The sequence below is a fragment of the Phalangium opilio genome, unplaced genomic scaffold (genome assembly GCF_054372755.1).
Source record: "Phalangium opilio isolate 3A_F unplaced genomic scaffold, DU_Popi_V2 ptg000053l_1, whole genome shotgun sequence".
Classification (NCBI taxonomy): Eukaryota; Metazoa; Arthropoda; class Arachnida; order Opiliones; family Phalangiidae; genus Phalangium; species Phalangium opilio.
The window spans coordinates 5,539,376-5,563,838 of NW_028324172.1; the positions used below are offsets into that span (position 1 = coordinate 5,539,376).

Consider the following 24,463-nt stretch of genomic DNA (forward strand, 5'->3'; position numbering starts at 1 on the left):
TGTCTAAACAAACTAACTGATATTAAGATAGCAAGTTCAATTTTGCATTAGTTTAGGAGAGCGTGGTTTCGATCCACAGACCCCAAGGTTATGGGCCCAGCACGTTTCCAATGTGCCACTCTGCTTACATCACCATTGTATGAACAAACTAACTGATATCAAAACAGCAAGCTCTATTTTGCATTAGTTTAGAAGAGCATGGTTTCGATCCACGGACCTCTGGGTTATGGTCCCAGCACGCTTCCACTGCGACACTCTGCTTGCATCCCCATTGTAGGAACAAACTAACTTATATCAAAACTGCAAGTTCTCTTTTGCATTAATTTAGCAGAGCGTGGTTTCGATCCACGGACCTCTGGGTTATGGGCCCAGCACGCTCCCGCTGCGCCACTCTGCTTTCATCACCATTGTATGGAAAAATAACTGATATCATAATAGCAAATTCTATTTTGCATTAATTTAGCAGAGCGTGGTTTCGATCCACGGACCTCTAGGTTATGGGCCCAGCACGCTTCTACTTCGCCACTCTGCTTACATCACCATTGTATGAAAAAATAACTGATATCATAATAGCAAATTCTATTTTGCATCAATTTAGCAGAGCGAAGTTTCGATTCACGGACCTCTGGGTTATGGGTCCGGCACGCTTCCACTGCGCCTCTCTGCTTACACCACCACTGTATGAACAAAGTAACTGATATTAAGATAGCAAGTTCAATTTCGCATTAATTTAGCAGAGCGTGGTTTCAATCCAAGGACCACTAGGTTATGGGCCCAGCACGCTTCCACTGCGCCACTCTGCTTACATCACCACTGTATGCACAAACTAACTTATATCAAAATCCAAGTTCTCTTTTTCATTAGTTTCGCAGGGCGTGGTTTCGACCCACGGACCTCTAGGTTGCGCCACACTGCTTACATCATCATTGTCTGAACAAACTCACTGATATTAAGATAGCAAGTTCAATTTTGCATTAGTTTAGGAGAGCGTGGTTTCGATCCACAGACCTCAAGGTTATGGGCCCAGCACGTTTCCAATGTGCCACTCTGCATACATCACCATTGTATGAACAAACTAACTGATATCAAAACAGCAAGCTCTATTTTGCATTACTTTAGCAGAGCGTGGTTTCGATCCACGGACCTCTAGGTTATGGGCCCAGCACGCTTCTACTTCGCCACTCTGCTTACATCACCATTGTATGAAAAAATAACTGATATCATAATAGCAAATTCTATTTTGCATTAATTTAGCAGAGCGTGGTTTCGATTCACGGACCTCTGGGTTATGGGCCCAGCACGCTCCCACTGCGCCACTCTGCTTTCATCACCATTGTATGGAAAAATAACGGATATCATAATAGCAAATTCTATTTTGCATTACTTTAGCAGAGCGTGGTTTCGATCCACGGACCTCTAGGTTATGGGCCCAGCACGCTTCCACTGCGCCACTCTGCTTACATCACCACTGTATGAACAAACTAACTTATATCAAAATCCAAGTTCTCTTTTTCATTAGTTTCGCAGGGCGTGGTTTCGACCCACGGACCTCTAGGTTGCGCCACTCTGCTTACATCACGATTGTCTAAACAAACTAACTGATATTAAGATAGCAAGTTCAATTTTGCATTAGTTTAGGAGAGCGTGGTTTCGATCCACAGACCCCAAGATTATGGGCCCAGCACGTTTCCAATGTGCCACTCTGCTTACATCACCACTGTATGAACAAACTAACTGATATCAAAACAGCAAGCTCTATTTTGCATTAGTTTAGAAGAGCATGGTTTCGATCCACGGACCTCTGGGTTATGGGCCCAGCACGCTTCCACTGCGACACTCTGCTTGCATCCCCATTGTAGGAACAAACTAACTTATATCAAAATTGCAAGTTCTCTTTTGCATTAATTTAGCAGAGCGTGGTTTCGATCCACGGACCTCTGGGTTATGTGCCCAGCACGCTTCCACTGCGCCTCTCTGCTTACATCACCACTGTATGAACAAAGTAACTGATATCAAAATAGCAAGTTGTCTTTTGCATTAATTTAGCAGAGCGTGGTTTCGATCATTTGACCACTAGGTTATGGGCAGAGCACGCTTCCACTGCGCCAATCTGCTTACATGACCATTCTTTTAAAAAAATAACTGATATCAAAATAGCAAATTCTATTTTGCATTAATTTAGCAGAGCGTGGTTTCGATCCACGGACCTCTGGGTTATGGGCCCAGCACGCTCCCACTGCGCCACTCTGCTTTCATCACCATTGTATGGAAAAATAACGGATATCATAATAGCAAATTCTATTTTGCATTACTTTAGCAGAGCGTGGTTTCGATCCACGGACCTCTACGTTATGGGCCCAGCACGCTTCTACTTCGCCACTCTGCTTACATCACCATTGTATGAAAAAATAACTGATATCATAATAGCAAATTCTATTTTGCATTAATTTAGCAGAGCGAAGTTTCGATTCACGGACCTCTGGGTTATGGGTCCGGCACGCTTCCACTGCGCCTCTCTGCTTACACCACCACTGTATGAACAAAGTAACTGATATTAAGATAGCAAGTTCAATTTTGCATTAATTTAGCAGAGCGTGGTTTCGATCCAAGGACCACTAGGTTATGGGCCCAGCACGCTTCCACTGCGCCACTCTGCTTAAATCACCACTGTATGAACAAACTAACTTATATCAAAATCCAAGTTCTCTTTTTCATTAGTTTCGCAGGGCGTGGTTTTGACCCACGGACCTCTAGGTTGCGCCACACTGCTTACATCACCATTGTCTGAACAAACTCACTGATATTAAGATAGCAAGTTCAATTTTGCATTAGTTTAGGAGAGCGTGGTTTCGATCCACAGACCTCAAGGTTATGGGCCCAGCACGTTTCCAATGTGCCACTCTGCTTACATCACCATTGTATGAACAAACTAACTGATATCAAAACAGCAAGCTCTATTTTGCATTAGTTTAGAAGAGCATGGTTTCGATCCACGGACCTCTGGGTTATGGGCCCAGCACGTTTCCACTGCGACACTCTGCTTGCATCACCATTGTAGGAACAAACTAACTTATATCAAAATTGCAAGTTCTCTTTTGCATTAATTTAGCAGAGCGTGGTTTCGATCCACGGACCTCTAGGTTATGGGCCCAGAACGCTTCTACTTCGCCACTCTGCTTACATCACCACTGTATGAACAAACTAACTGATATCAAGATAGCAAGTTCAATTTTGCATTAGTCTAGCAGAGCGTGGTTTCGATACACGGACCTCTGGGTTATGGGCCCAGCACGCTTCCACTGCGCCACTCTGCTTGCATCACCACTGTATGAACAAACTAACTGATATTAAGATTGCAAGTTCAATTTTGCATTAATTTAGCAGAGCGTGGTTTCGATCCACGGACCACTAGGTTATGGGCCCAGCACGCTTCCACTGCGCCACTCTGCTTACATCACCACTGTATGAACAAACTAACTTATATCAAAATCCAAGTTCTCTTTTTCATTAGTTTCGCAGGGCGTGGTTTCGACCCACGGACCTCTAGGTTATGGGCCCAGCATGCTTCCCATGCGCCACTCTGCTTACATCACCATTGTATGAACAAACTAACTGATATCAAAACAGCAAGCTCTATTTTGCATTAGTTTAGAAGAGCATGGTTTCGATCCACGGACCTCTGGGTTATGGGCCCAGCACGCGTCCACTGCGACACTCTGCTTGCATCCCCATTGTAGGAACAAATTAACTTATATTATAATAGCAAATTCTATTTTGCATTAATTTAGCAGAGCGAAGTTTCGATTCACGGACCTCTGGGTTATGGGTCCGGCACGCTTCCACTGCGCCTCTCTGCTTACATCACCACTGTATGAACAAAGTAACTGATATCAAAATAGCAAGTTGTCTTTTGCATTAATTTAGCAGAGCGTGGTTTCGATCATTTGACCACTAGGTTATGGGCAGAGCACGCTTCCACTGCGCCAATCTGCTTAAATGACCATTCTTTTAAAAAAATAACTGATATCAAAATAGCAAATTCTATTTTGCATTAATTTAGCAGAGCGTCGTTTCGATTCGCGGACCTCTGGGTTATGGGCCCAGCACGCTTCCACTGCGCCACTCTGCTTACATCACCATTGCATGAAAAAATAACTGATATCATAATAGCAAATTCTATTTTGCATTAATTTAGCAGAGCGTGGTTTCGATCCACGGACCTCTGGGTTATGGGCCCAGCACGCTTCCACTGCGCCCCTCTGCTTACATCACCACTGTGTGAACAAAGTAACTGATATCAAAATAGCAAATTGTCTTTTGCATTACTTTAGCAGAGCGTGGTTTCCATCCACGGACCTCTAGGTTATGGGCCCAGCACGCTTCTACTTCGCCACTCTGCTTGCATCACCACTGTATGAACAAACTAACTGATATTAAGATAGCAAGTTCAATTTTGCATTAATTTAGCAGAGCGTGGTTTCGATCCACGGACCACTAGGTTATGGGCCCGGCAAGCTTCCACTGCGCCACTCTGCTTGCATCCCCATTGTAGGAACAAACTAACTTATATCAAAATTGCAAGTTCTCTTTTGCATTAATTTAGCAGAGCGTGGTTTCGATCCACGGACCTCTGGGTTATGGGCCCAGCACGCTTCCACTGCGCCACTCTGCTTACATCACCATTGTATGAAAAAATAACTGATATCATAATAGCCAATTCTATTTTGCATTAATTTAGCAGAGCGTGGTTTCGATCCACGGACCTCTGGGTTATGGGCCCAGCAGGCTTCCACTGCGCCACTCTGCTTACATCACCATTGTATGAAAAAATAACTGATATCATAATAGAAAATTCTATTTTGCATTAATTTAGTAGAGCGTGGTTTCGATCCACGGACCTCTGGGTTATCGGCCCAGCACGCTTCCACTGCGCCACCATGCATACACACCATTGTTTGAACAAACTAACTGATATCAAAATTGCAAGTTCTCTTTTGCATTAATTTAGCAGAGCGTGGTTTCGATCCACGGACCTCTGGGTTATGGGCCCAGCACGCTTCCACTGCGCCACTCTGCTTACATCACCATTGTATGAAAAAATAACTGATATCAAAATAGGAAATTCTATTTTGCATTAATTTAGCAGAGCGTTGTTTCGATCCACGGACCTCTGGGTTATGGGCCCAGCACGCTTCCACTGCGCCACTCTGCTTACATCACCATTGTATGAAAAAATAACTGATATCATAATAGCAAATTCTATTTTGCATTAATTTAGCAGAGCGAAGTTTCGATTCACGGATCTCTGGGTTATGGGTCCGGCACGCTTCCACTGCGCCTCTCTGCTTACATCACCACTGTATGAACAAAGTAACTGATATCAAAATAGCAAGTTGTCTTTTGCATTACTTTAGCAGAGCGTGGTGTCGATCCACGGATCTCTGAGTTATCGGCTCAGCACACTTCCACTGCGCCTTTTCTGCTTACATCACCATTGTATGAAAAAAGAACTGTTATCAAAATAGCAAGTTATCTTTTGCATTAATTTAGCAGAGCGTGGTTTCGATCATTTGACCACTAGGTTATGGGCAGAGCACGCTTCCACTGCGCCAATCTGCTTACATGACCATTCTTTTAAAAAAATAACTGATATCAAATTCTATTTTGCATTAATTTAGCAGAGCGTGGTTTCGATCCACGGACCTCTGGGTTATGGGCCCAGCACGCTTCCACTGCGCCACTCTGCTTACATCACCATTGTATGAAAAAATAACTGATATCATAATAGCAAATTCTATTTTGCATTAATTTAGCAGAGCGTGGTTTCGATCCACGGACCTCTGGTTTATGGGCCCAGCACGCTCCCGCTGCGCCACTCTGCTTTCATCACCATTGTATGAAAAAATAACTGATATCATAATAGCAAATTCTATTTTGCATTAATTTAGCAGAGCGAAGTTTCGATTCACGGACCTCTGGGTTATGGGCCCAGCACGCTTCCACTGCGCCACTCTGCTTACATCACCACTGTGTGAACAAAGTAACTGATATCAAAATAGCAAGTTGTCTTTTGCTTTACTTCAGCAGAGCGTGGTTTCGATCCACGGACCTCTAGGTTATGGGCCCAGCACGCTTCCACTGCCCCACTCTGCTTACATCACAACTGTATGAACAAACTAACTTATATCAAAATCCAAGTTCTCTTTTTCATTAGTTTCGCAGGGCGTGGTTTCGATCCACGGACCTCTGGGTTATGGGCCCAGCACGCTTCCACTGCTCCACTCTGCTTACATTACCACTGTGTGAACAAAGTAACTGATATCAAAATAGCAAGTTGTCTTTTGCATTACTTTAGCAGAGCGTGGTTTCGATCCACGGACCTCTAGGTTATGGGCCCAGCACGCTTCTATTCGCCACTCTGCTTACATCACCACTGTATGAACAAACTAATTGATATCAAGATAGCAAGTTCAATTTTGCATTAGTCTAGCAGAGCGTGGTTTCGATCCACGGACCTCTGGGTTATGGGCCCAGCACGCTTCCACTGCGCCACTCTGTTTGCATCACCACTGTATGAAAAAACTAACTGATATTAAGATAGCAAGTTCAATTTTGCATTAATTTAGCAGAGCGTGGTTTCGATCCACGGACCACTAGGTTATGGGCCCAGCACGCTTCCACTGCGCCACTCTGCTTACATCACCACTGTATGAAAAAAGTAACTGATATCAAAATAGCAAGTTGTCTTTTGCATTACTTTAGCAGAGCGTGGTTTCGATCCACGGACCTCTGGGTTATCGGCCCAGCACGCTTCCACTGCGCCACCATGCTTACATCACCACTGTTTGAACAAAGTAACTGATATCAAAATAGTAAGTTCTCTTTTGCATTAATTTAGCAGAGCGTGGTTTCGATCCACGGACCTCTGGGTTGTGGGCCCAGCACGCTTCCACTGCGCCACTCTGCTTACATAACCATTGTATGAACAAAGTAACTGATATCAAAATAGCAACTTGTCTTTTGCATTACTTTAGCAGAGCGTGGTTTCGATCCACGGACTTCTGGGTTATCGGCCCAGCACGCTTCCACTGCGCCCCTCTGCTTACATCATCACTGTATGAAAAAAGTAACTGATATCAAAATAGCAAGTTGTCTTTTGCATTAATTTAGCAGAGCGTGGTTTCGATCCACGGATCTCTGTGTTATGAGCACAGCACGCTTCCACTGCGCCACTCTGCTTACATCACCACTGTATGAACAAAGTAACTGATATCATAATAGCAAATTCTATTTTGCATTAGTTTAGAAGAGCATGGTTTCGATCCACGGGCCTCTGGGTTATGGGCCCAGCACGCTTCCACTGCGCCACTCTGTGTGCATCAACACTGTATGAAAAAACTAACTGATATTAAGATAGCAAGTTCAATTTTGCATTAATTTAGCAGAGCGTGGTTTCGATCCACGGACCACTAGGTTATGGGCCCAGCACGCTTCCACTGCGCCACTCTGCTTACATTACCACTGTGTGAACAAAGTAACTGATATCAAAATAGCAAGTTGTCTTTTGCATTACTTTAGCAGAGCGTGGTTTCGATCCACGGACCTCTAGGTTATGGGCCCAGCACGCTTCTACTTCGCCACTCTGCTTACATCACCACTGTATGAACAAACTAATTGATATCAAGATAGCAAGTTCAATTTTGCATTAGTCTAGCAGAGCGTGGTTTCGATCCACGGACCTCTGGGTTATGGGCCATGCACGCTTCCACTGCGCCACTCTGTTTGCATCACCACTGTATGAAAAAACTAACTGATATTAAGATAGCAAGTTCAATTTTGCATTAATTTAGCAGAGCGTGGTTTCGATCCACGGACCTCTGGGTTATCGGCCCAGCACGCTTCCACTGCGACACTCTGCTTGCATCCCCATCGTAGGAACAAACTAACTTATATCAAAATTGCAAGTTCTCTTTTGCATTAATTTAGCAGAGCGTGGTTTCGATCCACGGACCTCTGGGTTATCGGCCCAGCACGCTTCCACTGCGACACTCTGCTTGCATCCCCATCGTAGGAACAAACTAACTTATATCAAAATTGCAAGTTCTCTTTTGCATTAATTAAGCAGAGCGTGGTTTCGATCCACGGACCTCTGGGTTATGGGCCCAGCACGCTCCCACTGCGCCACTCTGTTTGCATCACCACTGTATGAAAAAACTAACTGATATTAAGATAGCAAGTTCAATTTTGCATTAATTTAGCAGAGCGTGGTTTCGATCCACGGACCACTAGGTTATGGGCCCAGCACTCTTCCACTGCGCCACTCTGCTTACATCACCAATGTATGAAAAAATAACTTATATCAAAATCCAAGTTCTCTTTTTCATTAGTTTCGCAGGGCGTGGTTTCGATCCACGGACCTCTGGGTTATGGGCCCAGCACGCTTCCACTGCACCACTCTGCTTACATCACCACTGTATGAACAAAGTAACTGATATCAAAATAGCAAGTTGTCTTTTGCATTACTTTAGCAGAGTGTGGTTTCGATCCACGGACCTCTGGGTTATGTGACCAGCACGCTTCCACTGCGCCACTCTGCTTACATCACCGTTGTATGAAAAAATAACTGATATCATAATAGCAAATTCTATTTTGCATAAATTTAGCAGAGCGTGGTTTCGATCCACGGACCTCTGGGATATCGGCCCAGCACGCTTCCACTGCGCCACTCTGCTTACATAACCACTGTATGAAAAAAGTAACTGATATCAAAATAGCAACTTGTCTTTTGCATTACTTTAGCAGAGCGTGGTTTCGATCAACGGACTTCTGGGTTATCGGCCCAGCACGCTTCCACTGCGCCACTCTGCTTACATAACCATTGTATGAACAAAGTAACTGATATCAAAATAGCAACTTGTCTTTTGCATTACTTTAGCAGAGCGTGGTTTCGATCCACGGACTTCTGGGTTATCGGCCCAGCACGCTTCCACTGCGCCACTCTGCTTACATCATCACTGTATGAAAAAAGTATATTATTATTATTGTTGATGAGGAGGGTACGCGCCCTAGCACCGATGCCAAAGGCATATTGTGCATCCTCGTAATCAGGCCTTGAATAGGCCTGTAGCTGCAGCGTAGCTAAGAATTCGCTCCACCGTGAGAGAGGAGACCCTCGAGGGTTCCAGGGTGTGTGAATCAAAATATTCTAATCTAAGCGAGGCGAAGTAGTCGCACTCGCAAAGTACGTGGGCGGATGTTTCTTCCATCTCCTGACACGACCTACAGAGAGGGTCGTCGGCAAAACCCATCAGATGGAGGTGCCTATTAAGCCGGCAATGCCCGGTCAAAAGACCGGTGGCCAGCCTAATATCCCATCTGCCGAGCGAAATTAGGTCCCTAGCACGAGACCTGCAGGGACCATCGACAAACAACTTTGTCTGTCTCTGGCCCTCCATGCTGTGCCAGAGCTGATTTTGTATGACAGTCAACCTGTCATGCAGACACCGTTTGACGTGCCTGTAGGGGATGGGGACGGCCGGCTCCGGCCCCAAGAGCTTGGCCTCCGCACCCCTTTTCGCAAATCTATCGGCTTGCTCATTGCCATAATATCCGCTATGCCCTGGCACCCAGTACAGCAGAACCCTGTTGCAGGATGCCAGTCGCGCTAGCAGGTCGAGGCAGCTACGCACCAGTTGAGAAGAAATCTGACACTGGTTCAGAGCGTTCAGGGCAGCCTGACTGTCAGAATAAATTCTCACAGTCCGTCCGGTATACCCTTTGTTAATACAGTAATCTGCGCAATAACAGATCGCGGCAATTTCAGCCTGGAACACACTAGCGAAGGTGCCCAGGCAAGCAGAAAAGCCGACCCTTGTGGTTTGACAGTAATAGCCGGCGCCAGCGCCGGAATCAGTCTTGGAGCCATCGGTGAACCAAATGGTTTCACCCCCAGTGCCAAGAGGCAGCAGGTTAGTCCACTCTGCCCGACTGGGGAAGTGGATACTGAATGGCTTAGTGAAATCAAAACTGGTGACGGTTTTGTCAGAGCACATCGTAAGCGACGGCTCAAGTGCGGCGTACTCCCGAAAGAGCTTCGTATGGCTGTAATCCCAAAGTCTTGGAACCCAACAGCCACTAATGTTGAGCCTGTAGGCTCCCATGACAGCCTCCTCCTCAATGAAGAGATGAAGAGGAAGCATGTCGAGGAGCACCTCCAGGGAAGCAGTTGGGGTCGATCTCATGGCCCCCGTAACACCAATGCAGGCAAGCCTTTGAAGCTTGCGCAGGGCAGCCTGCACCGTCTTAAGCCGGACCCTTGTCCACCAGACAAGTGCCCCGTAAGATAGTATGGGTCTGATGATCCCAGTATAGAGCCAGTGTACAGCCTTGGGGTTGAGGCCCCAAGTCTGGCCGACAGAGCTCCTGGTCCTCCAGAAGAGCATCTTGGCCTTCTTAATACACCGATCAAGATGCGGCTTCCATGTGAGTCTACAATCAAAAGTCACCCCCAGGTATTTCACCTCGGAGGACTTTGTCAGGACCTGGCCAAAGAAAGAGATATCATTGAACAGATCCTTAGTATTCTTCCTCGTAAAAGGAACAAGGACAGTTTTATCAGGATTAACGGTGAGGTTAACCGCCTGACACCATTGCTCCACGCTAGAGAGAGCAGATCTCATAAGCGCGGTAACAGTATCCGGGAACTTCCCCGTAAAGACTATCGCTACATCGTCCGCATACCCGAAGCAGCAACAGCCCCCAGCACCCCCGAGCCTCCCCAGGAGCTCGTCCACCACCAGGCACCACAACAGGGGGGAGAGCACTCCACCCTGAGGGCAGCCCCTGCTGGTAGTCACCCCTAGAGAGTCCCCAAGGAGGGACGCCGACACCTCGCGGTCGGTAAGCATGGACTTGATCCAGCGGCCAAGAGTGGCGCTGATGCCAAATCTCTCAACAGCTTCAGTAATAACCGAGCTAGAGACCTTGTCAAAGGCCCCCTCGATATCGAGGAAGACAGCCAGTGAAATTTCCTGAAACTCGAATGCCCTATCCAGGCAATTCGTAAGGCCGTGAAGGGCCGTCTCAGTGGATTTGCCTTTTTGGTAGGCAAATTGTGAAGAAGAGAGAGGAGTTACCGAAAGTACCTCGTCTCTGATGTACCTGTCCACCAACTTCTCCAGAATTTTGAGGAAGAAGGAGGTCAGGCATATGGGTCTAAATGCTTTCGCCTCGAGATAGGAAGCCTTCCCGGGCTTGGGAATAAAGATGACCCTAGAGCGTTTCCAGTCACGAGGTATGTGACCGAGAGCAATGCAAAGTCTGTAGATCTTGCATAGCGGAGAGGCGATGTGGTCTAAGCCCTCCTGCAAAAGCAGAGGGAAGACCCCATCGGGTCCCGGAGACTTGTAGGGCTCAAAACAGTTGACAGCCCACCGAAGCTTGGGAATCGTGACAACCTGTCTGGCTACAAGCCAGTCTTCCCTCTTAGCCCTGTACAAGACAGGGTAGAGAGAGTCAGGGTTTGTTGGATTAATAAAAGTAGAATCAGGAAAATGGACCTCCAGCATATGCTTGAGAGTCTCAGCCCCAGATTTAGTGTACACACCCTCCCGTAGCTTAATAGCATTAAGTCGATGTGTGCTGTCGTGCGCTAGAATCTTCATGACCCTAGCCGTGGCAGGGACATTGGAGATTTGCTCACAGAAGGTCCGCCAGGAGTCCTTCTTAGCAGCTCTAATGGCCCTGTTGTAGGCGTTAAGGGACTGCCTGTATCCAGCCCAGTCACCCGTGCGCTTGGCTTTGTTAAAGAGCCTGCGCGTGTATTTACGAAGCCGGCTGAGATCCGCGTTCCACCAAGGGACAAGCCTCGAGCGGTTGACGGTCTTAAGTGGGCAGTTCCGGTGGAACGACTCCATGATGGAGCACTGTAAATCACCAGCAGCCCGATCAAGATCCTTAGGTGAAGTAAGTTTAAGAGTGTGACCCCCTCCGTAGCGTAGGATTAGGTCTTCCCTATAGCCGGCCCAATTAGTCCGTTTTGGGTTGCGTATCTCCGTCCCCGCCGGGACAGAAGTAATCGCGACAGTAAAGCAGATGTGCCTATGATCCGACAGAGACGGTTCATTTGACACATGCCAGTTAGACACGGAAGACACGAGGTTTTCTGTGGCTAGCGTGAGGTCAATGACCTCCCTTCTATTAGAAGTAACAAAAGTAGGTTCATTGTTTTGATTAAGAATATAGAGTTTACAACCAACTAAATATTCTAGTAAATCATCACCCCTCTTGTTGCAGTCAGAGCTGCCCCACGTGATGTGATGAGCATTGGCATCGCAGCCAATGATTAGCTTGTCCCCTCTCTTTTCACATTGATTGACCAAATTGATCACCTCAATTGTCGGGAGAGAGTCCGCGTCGTGGGCAAAGTATGCGGAGGCAGCCGTGATAGTCAACTTGGCATGCCCAGTGGCCAGGACTAGATTCACGGCCGCCGTGTCCTGGGAAGTGTACAGCGGTAGAGAGATACAACAAAGATCCCTCCGAACCAAAATACACGCCCTAGGTCTAGCAGCAGTTTGGTCATAGAATAGTGACCCCGCCGCGTCAAGACCGAGGATTTTGCCATGGCAAATCCACGGTTCTTGTATGAGGGCCAGATCAAGACCCTCTATAGCAAACCTCCTGCAGAGTACCGCAGAGGCCGCCTTACTGTGGTGCAAGTTGATTTGAATTGCACGTAGCGTCCCCATGGTCCCTAAGAGAGGGGTTCAGAAGGGACCTAGCTACACCTCATCGGTCCCGAGAGGGCTAATGGCACCTCCCCCCCCGACAGGCGAGCTCCCAGTCCCAAGATCCTCCCCCTCACCAGGACCACTAGGACGCTCATCGGCTGAACCCCGAAGGGTCCCATCCGATTCTTCCAGTAGGGTGGACTCATCCATGGAAGAACAGACTTCCGAATGAGCCACCCCCCCCTCCCCCTCTGTGCCTAGAGCGACACCAGAGAGCTCCTCCGCGAGATCCCCCATCTCGCTAGTCCCACCCCCCGCCGCAGACTCGGCTACAGTGGTTTTAGTGGTTTCCGTGTTCTGAAGGAGTTTGAAGGAACCCTTGTCCACTCCAGTATAGCCCACGAAACCAGCATTCTTAATGGCTTCCAATGAGGAGCCATCAATTAGCAGTACCCAGTACCGTACGGCCCTGTCCACGTACGTCCGGATACATTTCCAGCGTTCAGTGGCAAAACCTGCATTAAGGACCTTTAGGCGCCGAAACAGCACCGCCGGCTCCTTGGTGATCTGGTCCTTGGTGCGGAACATTACCTTAAACGGCTTAGGGAGTTCGCTAGCTCTCATTACTGAGAGCACCGCATCCCCCACCACCGAGTAGGCTAAGTTGTCCTTCAACCATTGCCCAGTGAACGAATCCTCACAGGAGTATACTAGGGCCCCGGTCGTCAGGCTAAAGTTCGCAAGGCGCGGTAGAGGGCTCCCCGAAGGTATCCCATCCAGCGCCCTTAGAATCGCCTTCTGAATTGGGCCCACGTCTTCCTCCGTGATGACCGCCGTCGGATAGCCTTTTTTGACAATGGCCATCTTTTCTGAGCTGGCGGCGTCACTATAGGACTTAGCCTTTTTCGACGCCGCCTGCGAGGTACTTGGTGAGGGAGTCGAATCCTCCGCTCTGGGCCTCTTCATTGGGTTGTCACGAGCCATCGCACCCCCAGCGGCGGTGGAGACCGTTTCAGACCCCGATTTGACCTTTTGCCGAGCAATCCGTCGTTTGAGACGACGACGCAAGGTACTTTTCGAGGGCTTGCCAGACACACGCACCGATAAATCGTCACGAGTATCGCTGGATACAAGCCCTTGTGAAGTGGTATCAGTGTGGGTTCTGCCTTGAGCAGACCCCTGCACCGTAGGTTTGGTAGTGTTAGAGTTGTTTTGATTTAATTTATCCATGGGAATCCCACGAGTAAGGGGGCAAGTAAAAGGTCACCACCCGGTAGTCCCCCACCCGGGTGGAAGGCTAGATACAACGGGGTGTCGCCCGGTGCCCCGAGGGGATCGTTAGCGATACCGAAGTTTTACTTCCCCAGTACCATGCAGCCCTCGGCACGATGCCTCAACACCTTGGCTTGGGAAGGGCGCGTATCCGCTTAGCCCACACAACGTAGTGGTTAACCAGCTCTCACCACCGAGGAGGTGTGATACTCCGCATCGATGAGGACCCAAGCTAGCGTGTGTGAAGTTAAAAACGCGAGCGGGAAGCCAAAGCAAGGGGGGGAAAAAGATACACCCCATCTAGCTTGCGTCCCCAACTTCGAGAGCCATGAAAAAAGTAACTGATATCAAAATAGCAAGTTGTCTTTTGCATTACTTTAGCAGAGCGTGATTTCAATCCACGGACCTCTGGGTTATTGGCCCAGCACGCTTCCACTGCGCCACCATGCTTACATCACCATTGTTTGAACAAACGAATTGAAATCAAAATAGCAAGTTCTCTTTTGCATTAATTTAGCAGAACGTGGTTTCGATCCACGGATCTCTGTGTTATGAGCACAGCACGCTTCCACTGCGCCACTCTGCTTACATCACCACTGTGTGAACAAAGTAACTGATATCATAATAGCAAATTCTATTTTGCATTAGTTTAGAAGAGCATGGTTTCGATCCACGGGCCTCTGGGTTATGGGCCCAGCACGCTTCCACTGCGCCACTCTGCTTACATCACTATTGTAAGAAAAAATAACTGATATCATAATAGCAAATTCTATTTTGCATTAATTTAGCACAGCGTGGTTTCGATCCACGAACCTATGGGTTATGGGCCCAGCACCCTTCCACTGCGCCACTCTGCTTACATCACCAATGTATGAAAAAATAACTGATATCATAATAGCAAATTCTATTTTGCATTAATTTAGCAGAGCGTGGTTTCGATCCACGGACCTCTGGGTTATGGGCCCAGCACGCTTCCACTGCGCCACTCTGCTTACATCACCACTGTATGAACAAAGTAACTGATATCAAAATAGCAAGTTGTCTTTTGCATTACTTTAGCAGAGTGTGGTTTCGATCCACGGACCTCTGGGTTATGTGACCAGCACGCTTCCACTGCGCCACTCTGCTTACATCAACGTTGTATGAAAAAATAACTGATATCATAATAGCAAATTCTATTTTGCATAAATTTAGCAGAGCGTGGTTTCGATCCACGGACCTCTGGGATATCGGCCCAGCACGCTTCCACTGCGCCACTCTGCTTACATAACCATTGTATGAAAAAAGTAACTGATATCAAAATAGCAACTTGTCTTTTGCATTACTTTAGCAGAGCGTGGTTTCGATCCACGGACTTCTGGGATATCGGCCCAGCACGCTTCCGCTGCGCCACTCTGCTTACATAACCATTGTATGAACAAAGTAACTGATATCAAAATAGCAACTTGTCTTTTGCATTACTTTAGCAGAGCGTGGTTTCGATCCACGGACTTCTGGGTTATCGGCCCAGCACGCTTCCACTGCGCCACTCTGCTTACATCATCACTGTATGAAAAAAGTAACTGATATCAAAATAGCAAGTTGTCTTTTGCATTACTTTAGCAGAGCGTGATTTCAATCCACGGACCTCTGGGTTATTGGCCCAGCACGCTTCCACTGCGCCACCATGCTTACATCACCATTGTTTGAACAAACGAATTGAAATCAAAATAGCAAGTTCTCTTTTGCATTAATTTAGCAGAACGTGGTTTCGATCCACGGATCTCTGTGTTATGAGCACAGCACGCTTCCACTGCGCCACTCTGCTTACATCACCACTGTATGAACAAAGTAACTGATATCATAATAGCAAATTCTATTTTGCATTAGTTTAGAAGAGCATGGTTTCGATCCACGGGCCTCTGGGTTATGGGCCCAGCACGCTTCCACTGCGCCACTCTGCTTACATCACTATTGTAAGAAAAAATAACTGATATCATAATAGCAAATTCTATTTTGCATTAATTTAGCACAGCGTGGTTTCGATCCACGAACCTATGGGTTATGGGCCCAGCACGCTTCCACTGCGCCACTCTGCTTACATCACCAATGTATGAAAAAATAACTGATATCATAATAGCAAATTCTATTTTGCATTAATTTAGCAGAGCGTGGTTTCGATCCACGGACCTCTGGGTTATGTGACCAGCAGGCTTCCACTGCGCCAATCAGCTTACATGACCATTCTTTTAAAAAATAACTGATATCAAAATAGCAAATTCTATTTTGCATTAATTTAGCAGAGCGTGGTTTCGATTCACGGACCTCTGTTTTATGGGCCCAGCACGCTTCCACTGCGCCACTCTGCTTACATCACCATTGTATGAAAAAATAACTGATATCATAATAGCAAATTCTATTTTGCATTAGTTTAGCAGAGCGAAGTTTCGATTCACGGACCTCTGGGTTATCGGGTCAGCAGGCTTCCACTGCGCCACTCTGATTGCATCACTATTGCAGGAACAAACTAACTTATATCAAAATAGCAAGTTATCTTTTGCATTAATTTAGCAGAGCGTGGTTTCGATCATTTGAACACTAGGTTATGGGCATAGCACGCTTCCACTGCGCCAATCTGCTTACATGACCATTCTTTTAAAAAAATAACTGATATCAAATTCTATATTTCATTAATTTAGCAGAGCGTGGTTTCGATCCACGGACCTCTGGGTTATGGGACCAGCACGCTTCCACTGCGCCACTCTGCTTACATCACCGTTGTATGAAAAAATAACTGATATCATAATAGCAAATTCTATTTTGCATTAATTTAGCAGAGCGTGGTTTCGATTCACGGACCTCTGGGTTATGGGCCCAGCACGCTTCCACTGCGCCACTCTGCTTACATCACCATTGTATGAAAAAATAACTGATATCATAATAGCAAATTCTATTTTGCATTAATTTAGCAGAGCGTGGTTTCGATCCACGGACCTCTGGGTTATGGGACCAGCACGCTTCCACTGCGCCACTCTGCTTACATCACCATTGTATGAAAAAATAACTGATATCATAATAGCAAATTCTATTTTGCATTAATTTAGCAGAGCGTGGTTTCGATCCACTGGCCTCTGGGTTATGGGCCCAGCACGCTTCCACTGCGCCACTCTGATTGCATCATTATAGCAGGAACAAACTAACTTATATCAAAATAGCAAGTTATCTTTTGCATTAATTTAGCAGAGCGTGGTTTCGATCCACGGACCTCTGGGTCATGTGACCAGCACGCTTCCACTGCGCCAATCTGCTTACATGACCATTCTTTTAAAAAAATAACTGATATCAAAATAGCAAATTCTATTTTTCATTAATTTAGCAGAGCGTGGTTTCGATCCACGGACCTCTGGGTTATGTGACCAGCACGCTTCCACTGCGCCACTATGCTTACATCACCATTGTATGATAAAATAACTGATATCATAATAGCAAATTCTATTTTGCATTAATTTAGCAGAACGTGGTTTCGATCCACGGACCTCTGGGTTATGGGACCAGCACGCTTCCACTGAGCCACTCTGCTTACATCACCGTTGTATGATAAAATAACTGATATCATAATAGCTAATTCTATTTTGCATTAATTTAGCAGAGCGTGGTTTCGATCCACGGACCTCTGGGTTATGGGCCCAGCACGCTTCCACTGCGCCACTCTGCTTACATCACCGTTGTATGAAAAAATAACTGATATCATAATAGCAAATTCTATTTTGCATTAATTTAGCAGAGCGTGGTTTCGATCCACGGACCTCTGGGTTATGGGCCCAGCACGCTTCCACTGCGCCACTCTGATTGCATCACTATTGCAGGAACAAACTAACTTATATCAAAATAGCAAGTTATCTTTTGCATTAATTTAGCAGAACGTGGTTTCGATCCACGGACCTCTGGGTTATGGGACCAGCACGCTTCCACTGCGCCACTCTGCTTACATCACCGTTGTATGAAAAAATAACTGATATCATAATAGCAAATTCTATTTTGCATTAATTTAGCAGAACGTGGTTTCGATCCACGGACCTCTGGGTTATGGGACCAGCACGCTTCCACTGCGCCACTCTGCTTACATCACCGTTGTATGAAAAAATAACTGATATCATAATAGCAAATTCTATTTTGCATTAATTTAGCAGAGCGTGGTTTCGATCCACGGACCTCTGGGTTATGGGCCCAGCACGCTTCCACTGCGCCACTCTGATTGCATCACTATTGCAGGAACAAACTAACTTATATCAAAATAGCAAGTTATCTTTTGCATTAATTTAGCAGAGCGTGGTTTCGATCATTTGACCACTAGGTTATGGGCAGAGCACGCTTCCACTGCGCCAATCTGCTTACATGACCATTCTTTTAAAAAAATAACTGATATCAAAATAGCAAATTCAATTTTGCATTAATTTAGCAGAGCGTGGTTGCGATCCACGGACCTCTGGGTTATGGGACCAGCACGCTTCCACTGCGCCACTCTGCTTACATCACCGTTGTATGAAAAAATAACTGATATCATAATAGCAAATTCTATTTTGCATTACTTTAGCAGAGCGGGGATTCGATCCACGGACCTCTGGGTTATGGGACCAGCACGCTTCCACTGCGCCACTCTGCTTACATCACCATTTTATGAAAAAATAACTGATATCATAATAGCAAATTCTATTTTGCATTAATTTAGCAGAGCGTGGTTTCGATCCACGGACCTCTGGGTTATGGGACCAGCACGCTTCCACTGCGCCACTCTGCTTACATCACCATTGTATGAAAAAATAACTGATATCATAATAGCAAATTCTATTTTGCATTAATTTAGCAGAGCGTGGTTTCGATCCACTGGCCTCTGGGTTATGGGCCCAGCACGCTTCCACTGCGCCACTCTGATTGCATCATTATAGCAGGAACAAACTAACTTATATCAAAATAGCAAGTTATCTTTTGCATTAATTTAGCAGAGCGTGGTTTCGATCCACGGACCTCTGGGTCATGTGACCAGCACGCTTCCACTGCGCCAATCTGCTTACATGACCATTCTTTTAAAAAAATAACTGATATCAAAATAGCAAATTCTATTTTTCATTAATTTAGCAGAGCGTGGTTTCGATCCACGGACCTCTGGGTTATGTGACCAGCACGCTTCCACTGCGCCACTATGCTTACATCACCATTGTATGATAAAATAACTGATATCATAATAGCAAATTCTATTTTGCATTAATTTAGCAGAACGTGGTTTCGATCCACGGACCTCTGGGTTATGGGACCAGCACGCTTCCACTGAGCCACTCCACTTACATCACCGTTGTATGATAAAATAACTGATATCATAATAGCTAATTCTATTTTGCATTAATTTAGCAGAGCGTGGTTTCGATCCACGGACCTCTGGGTTATGGGCCCAGCACGCTTCCACTGCGCCACTCTGCTTACATCACCGTTGTATGAAAAAATAACTGATATCATAATAGCAAATTCTATTTTGCATTAATTTAGCAGAGCGTGGTTTCGATCCACGGACCTCTGGGTTATGGGCCCAGCACGCTTCCACTGCGCCACTCTGATTGCATCACTATTGCAGGAACAAACTAACTTATATCAAAATAGCAAGTTATCTTTTGCATTAATTTAGCAGAACGTGGTTTCGATCCACGGACCTCTGGGTTATGGGACCAGCACGCTTCCACTGCGCCACTCTGCTTACATCACCGTTGTATGAAAAAATAACTGATATCATAATAGCAAATTCTATTTTGCATTAATTTAGCAGAACGTGGTTTCGATCCACGGACCTCTGGGTTATGGGACCAGCACGCTTCCACTGCGCCACTCTGCTTACATCACCGTTGTATGAAAAAATAACTGATATCATAATAGCAAATTCTATTTTGCATTAATTTAGCAGAGCGTGGTTTCGATCCACGGACCTCTGGGTTATGGGCCCAGCACGCTTCCACTGCGCCACTCTGATTGCATCACTATTGCAGGAACAAACTAACTTATATCAAAATAGCAAGTTATCTTTTGCATTAATTTAGCAGAGCGTGGTTTCGATCATTTGACCACTAGGTTATGGGCAGAGCACGCTTCCACTGCGCCAATCTGCTTACATGACCATTCTTTTAAAAAAATAACTGATATCAAAATAGCAAATTCTATTTTGCATTAATTTAGCAGAGCGTGGTTGCGATCCACGGACCTCTGGGTTATGGGACCAGCACGCTTCCACTGCGCCACTCTGCTTACATCACCGTTGTATGAAAAAATAACTGATATCATAATAGCAAATTCTATTTTGCATTACTTTAGCAGAGCGGGGATTCGATCCACGGACCTCTGGGTTATGGGACCAGCACGCTTCCACTGCGCCACTCTGCTTACATCACCATTTTATGAAAAAATAACTGATATCATAATAGCAAATTCTATTTTGCATTAATTTAGCAGAGCGTGGTTTCGATCCACGGACCTCTGGGTTACGGGCCCAGCACGCTTCCACTGCGCCACTATGCTTACATCACCATTGTATGATAAAATAACTGATATCATAATAGCAAATTCTATTTTGCATTAATTTAGCAGAACGTGGTTTCGATCCACGGACCTCTGGGTTATGGGACCAGCACGCTTCCACTGCGCCACTCTGCTTACATCACCGTTGTATGAAAAAATAACTGATATCATAATAGCAAATTCTATTTTGCATTAATTTAGCAGAGCGTGGTTTCGATCCACGGACCTCTAGGTTATGGGCCCAGCACGCTTCCACTGCGCCACTCTGCTTACATCACCATTGTATGGAAAAATAACTGATATCATAATAGCAAATTCTATTTTGCATTAATTTAGCAGAGCGTGGTTTCGATCCACGGACCTCTGGGTTATGGGCCCAGCACGCTTCCACTGCGCCACTCTGATTGCATCATTATAGCAGGAACAAACTAACTTATATCAAAATAGCAAGTTATCTTTTGCATTAATTTAGCAGAGCGTGGTTTCGATCCTTTGACCACTAGGTTATGGGCAGAGCACGCTTCCACTGCGCCAATCTGCTTACATGACCATTGTATGAAAAAAAAACTGATATCATAATAGCAAATTCTATTTTGCATTAATTTCGCAGAGCGAAGTTTCGATTTACGGACCCCTGGGTTATGGGTCGGGCACGCTTCCACTGCGCCTCTCTGCTTACATCACCACTGTATGAACAAAGTAACTGATATCAAAAAAGCAAGTTGTCTTTTGCATTAATTTAGCTGAGCGTGGTTTCGATCCACGGACCTCTGGGTTACGGGCCCAGCACGCTTCCACTGCGCCACTCTGCTTACATCACCATTGCATGATAAAATAACTGATATCATAATAGCAAATTCTATTTTGCATTAATTTAGCAGAGTGTGGTTTCGATCCACGGACCTCTGGGTTATGGACCCAGCACGCTTCCACTGCGCCACTCTGAATGCATCATTATAGCAGAAACAAACTAACTTATATCAAAGTAGCAAGTTATCTTTTGCATTAATTTAGCAGAGCGTGGTTTCGATCCTTTGACCACTAGGTTATGGGCAGAGCACGCTTCCACTGCGCCAATCTTCTTACATGACCATTCTTTTAAAAAAATAACTGATATCAAAATAGCAAATTCTATTTTGCATTAATTTAGCAGAGCGTTGTTTCGATCCACGGACCTCTGGGTTATGGGCCCAGCACGCTTCCACTGCGCCACTCTGATTGCATCACTATTGCAGGAACAAACTAACTTATATCAAAATAGCAAGTTATCTTTTGCATTAATTTAGCAGAGCGTGGTTTCGATCATTTGACCACTAGGTTATGGACAGAGCACGCTTCCACTGCGCCAATCTGCTTACATGACCATTCTTTTAAAAAAAATAACTGATATGAAAATAGCAAATTCTATTTTGCATTAATTTAGCAGAGCGTGGTTGCGATCCACGGACCTCTGGGTTATGGGACCAGCACGCTTCCACTGCGCCACTCTGCTTACATCACCGTTGTATGAAAAAATAACTGATATCATAATAGCAAATTCTATTTTGCATTACTTTAGCAGAGCGTGGATTCGATCCACGGACCTCTGGGTTATGGGACCAGCACGCTTCCACTGCGCCACTCTGCTTACATCACCATTGTATGAAAAAATAACTGATATCATAATAGCAAATTCTATTTTGCATTAATTTAGCAGAGCGTGGTTTCGATCCACGGACCTCTGGGTTATGGGCCCAGCACGCTTCCACTGCGCCACTCCGATAACATCACCATTGTATGAAAAAATAACTAATATCATTATAGCAAATTCTATTTTGCATTAATTTAGCAGAGCGTGGTTTCGATCCTTTGACCACTAGGTTATGGGCAGAGCACGCTTCCACTGCGCCAATCTGCTTACATGACCATTCTTTTAAAAAAATAACTGATATCAAAATAGCAAATTCTATTTTGCATTAATTTAGCAGAGCGTTGTTTCGATCCACTGACCTCTGGGTTATGGGCCCAGCACGCTTCCACTGCGCCACTCTGCTTACATCACCATTGTATGAAAAAATAACTGATATCATAATAGCAAATCCTATTATGCATTAATTTAGCAGAGCGTGGTTTCGATCCACGGACCTCTGGGTTATGGTCCCAGCACGCTTCCGCTGCGCCACTCTGTTTACATCACTATTGTATGGAAAAATAACTGATATCATAATAGCAAATTCTATTTTGCATTAATTTAGCAGAGCGTGGTTTCGATCCACGGACCTCTGGGTTATGGGCCCAGCACGCTTCCACTGCGCCACTCTGCTTACATCACCATTGTATGAAAAAATAAATGATATCATAATAGCAAATTCTATTTTGCATTAATTTCGCAGAGCGAAGTTTCGATTTACGGACCTCTGGGTTATAGGCCCAGCACGCTTCCACTGCGCCTCTCTGCTTACATCACCACTGTATGAACAAAGTAACTGATATAAAAATAGCAAGTTGTCTTTTGCATTTATTTAGCAGAGCGTGGTATCGATCCACGGACCTCTGGGTTTTCGGCCCACCACGCTTCCACTGCGCCACCATGCTTACATCACCATTGTTTGAACAAACTAACTGATATCAAAATAGCAAGTTCTCTTTTATATTAATTTATCAGAGCGTGGTTTCGATCCACGGACCTCTGAGTTATGGGCCCAGCACGCTTGCACTGCGTTACTCTGCTTACATCACCATTGTATGAAAAAATAACTGATATCAAAATAGCAAGTTATCTTTTGCATTAACTTAGCAGAGCGTGGTTTCGATCATTTGACCACTAGGTTATAATAATAAATGCTTTTATTGGATCAATCAATTAAGGCATAGCCTTGTTTACAATGATGTCCCGTCATTAAATTAACTTAAGTTAAGAATACTAAAAGAGTTTTTATATTTTATGAAATGTCTATTTTTATGTATTACAGGTTTGTGGTTATTGTTTAATTCAGTTTGTCAGAGATGTAGTTTCGCACCGCATTTTTAAATTGGGTTATTGATTTTAGCGATTTGACCTCATTGTCCAGTTTATTCCAACATGTTATACCTTGAAATTTGACACTTCTATCTCTGTTACGTGAGGTACAAGTTTCAGTGTAAAAGTTGAACTTATCTCCCCGAGTTCTCGAATCGGAACTGCTTTTTAGGAACCTGTCTGAAACATATTCTGGTACAATCGAGTTTTTGACCTTAAACATGAAAATTAACAGGTCCATAAAATAGTTAAAATCCGGTGTGTTTATTTGCGCGACTTCTCTGGCCAATGTCGCTGAAGAGTACTTGCGTTCATTTGAGATTAGTTTAGCACACTTATTATGAAGGGAATACAGCTTAGATTGGTTGGCCTTTGATGTATTATGGTAAAAAATGTTGCAATATTGCAGTATCGGTTTTATACAGGAATTGTAAAGTGTACGTAATGTCTCTGTTGGAAGATTATTCTGTAACGGTCTAAGTATCCAGAGACGAGTGTTTACCTTCTTAAGAACGTAGTCTACGTGATTTGACCAAGAAAGGAACTCGTCAAGCCACAGACCCAAATATTTGTAGTGTGTTACTCTTTTTATTGACCCGTCACATAGTGAGGTTAGACAACTTGCTAGTTGTCTCATCTGCTTGTTCGGAGAGATTAGCATAAAGTTTGTTTTCTCGGTATTTAAGATCAGACCCTTTTTAAGTAGAGTTTCCTTAAATGATCTCAGATCCTGTTCGGTGTCTTTAATTAACGTCTGCAGGTCCTTGTTTGATGAAATTAGGGCTGTGTCGTCAGCGTATTCTTTAGATTTAGATGATCTTAGGCATTTATGGTTATCAGACGTATATATATTGAAAAGAAGGGGACCCATAACACTACCCTGTGGGACCCCGTGTTTAACGGACCCTTTTTCCGAGTAACATTC

The 24,463-nt window shown here is 45.1% G+C and overlaps 8 non-coding genes across 8 annotated transcripts; all 8 read right to left on the bottom strand.

Moving 5' to 3' along the window:
* Positions 1 to 6,759: 6,759 nt before the first annotated feature.
* TRNAI-GAU (transfer RNA isoleucine (anticodon GAU)) lies at positions 6,760 to 6,831 on the bottom strand. Its single transcript has one exon. It is a non-coding gene; the product is annotated as a tRNA-Ile (tRNA).
* Positions 6,832 to 6,895: 64 nt separating this feature from the next.
* Positions 6,896 to 6,967, bottom strand: TRNAV-CAC (transfer RNA valine (anticodon CAC)). Its single transcript has one exon. It is a non-coding gene; the product is annotated as a tRNA-Val (tRNA).
* A 1,693-nt stretch (positions 6,968 to 8,660) lies between these two features.
* On the bottom strand, positions 8,661 to 8,732 carry TRNAI-GAU (transfer RNA isoleucine (anticodon GAU)). The gene has a single exon. It is a non-coding gene; the product is annotated as a tRNA-Ile (tRNA).
* A 200-nt stretch (positions 8,733 to 8,932) lies between these two features.
* Positions 8,933 to 9,004, bottom strand: TRNAI-GAU (transfer RNA isoleucine (anticodon GAU)). The gene has a single exon. It is a non-coding gene; the product is annotated as a tRNA-Ile (tRNA).
* Positions 9,005 to 15,194: 6,190 nt separating this feature from the next.
* Positions 15,195 to 15,266, bottom strand: TRNAI-GAU (transfer RNA isoleucine (anticodon GAU)). Its single transcript has one exon. It is a non-coding gene; the product is annotated as a tRNA-Ile (tRNA).
* A 200-nt stretch (positions 15,267 to 15,466) lies between these two features.
* TRNAI-GAU (transfer RNA isoleucine (anticodon GAU)) lies at positions 15,467 to 15,538 on the bottom strand. Its single transcript has one exon. It is a non-coding gene; the product is annotated as a tRNA-Ile (tRNA).
* Positions 15,539 to 20,468: 4,930 nt separating this feature from the next.
* On the bottom strand, positions 20,469 to 20,540 carry TRNAT-CGU (transfer RNA threonine (anticodon CGU)). Its single transcript has one exon. It is a non-coding gene; the product is annotated as a tRNA-Thr (tRNA).
* Positions 20,541 to 21,280: 740 nt separating this feature from the next.
* TRNAT-CGU (transfer RNA threonine (anticodon CGU)) lies at positions 21,281 to 21,352 on the bottom strand. Its single transcript has one exon. It is a non-coding gene; the product is annotated as a tRNA-Thr (tRNA).
* Positions 21,353 to 24,463: the final 3,111 nt, after the last annotated feature.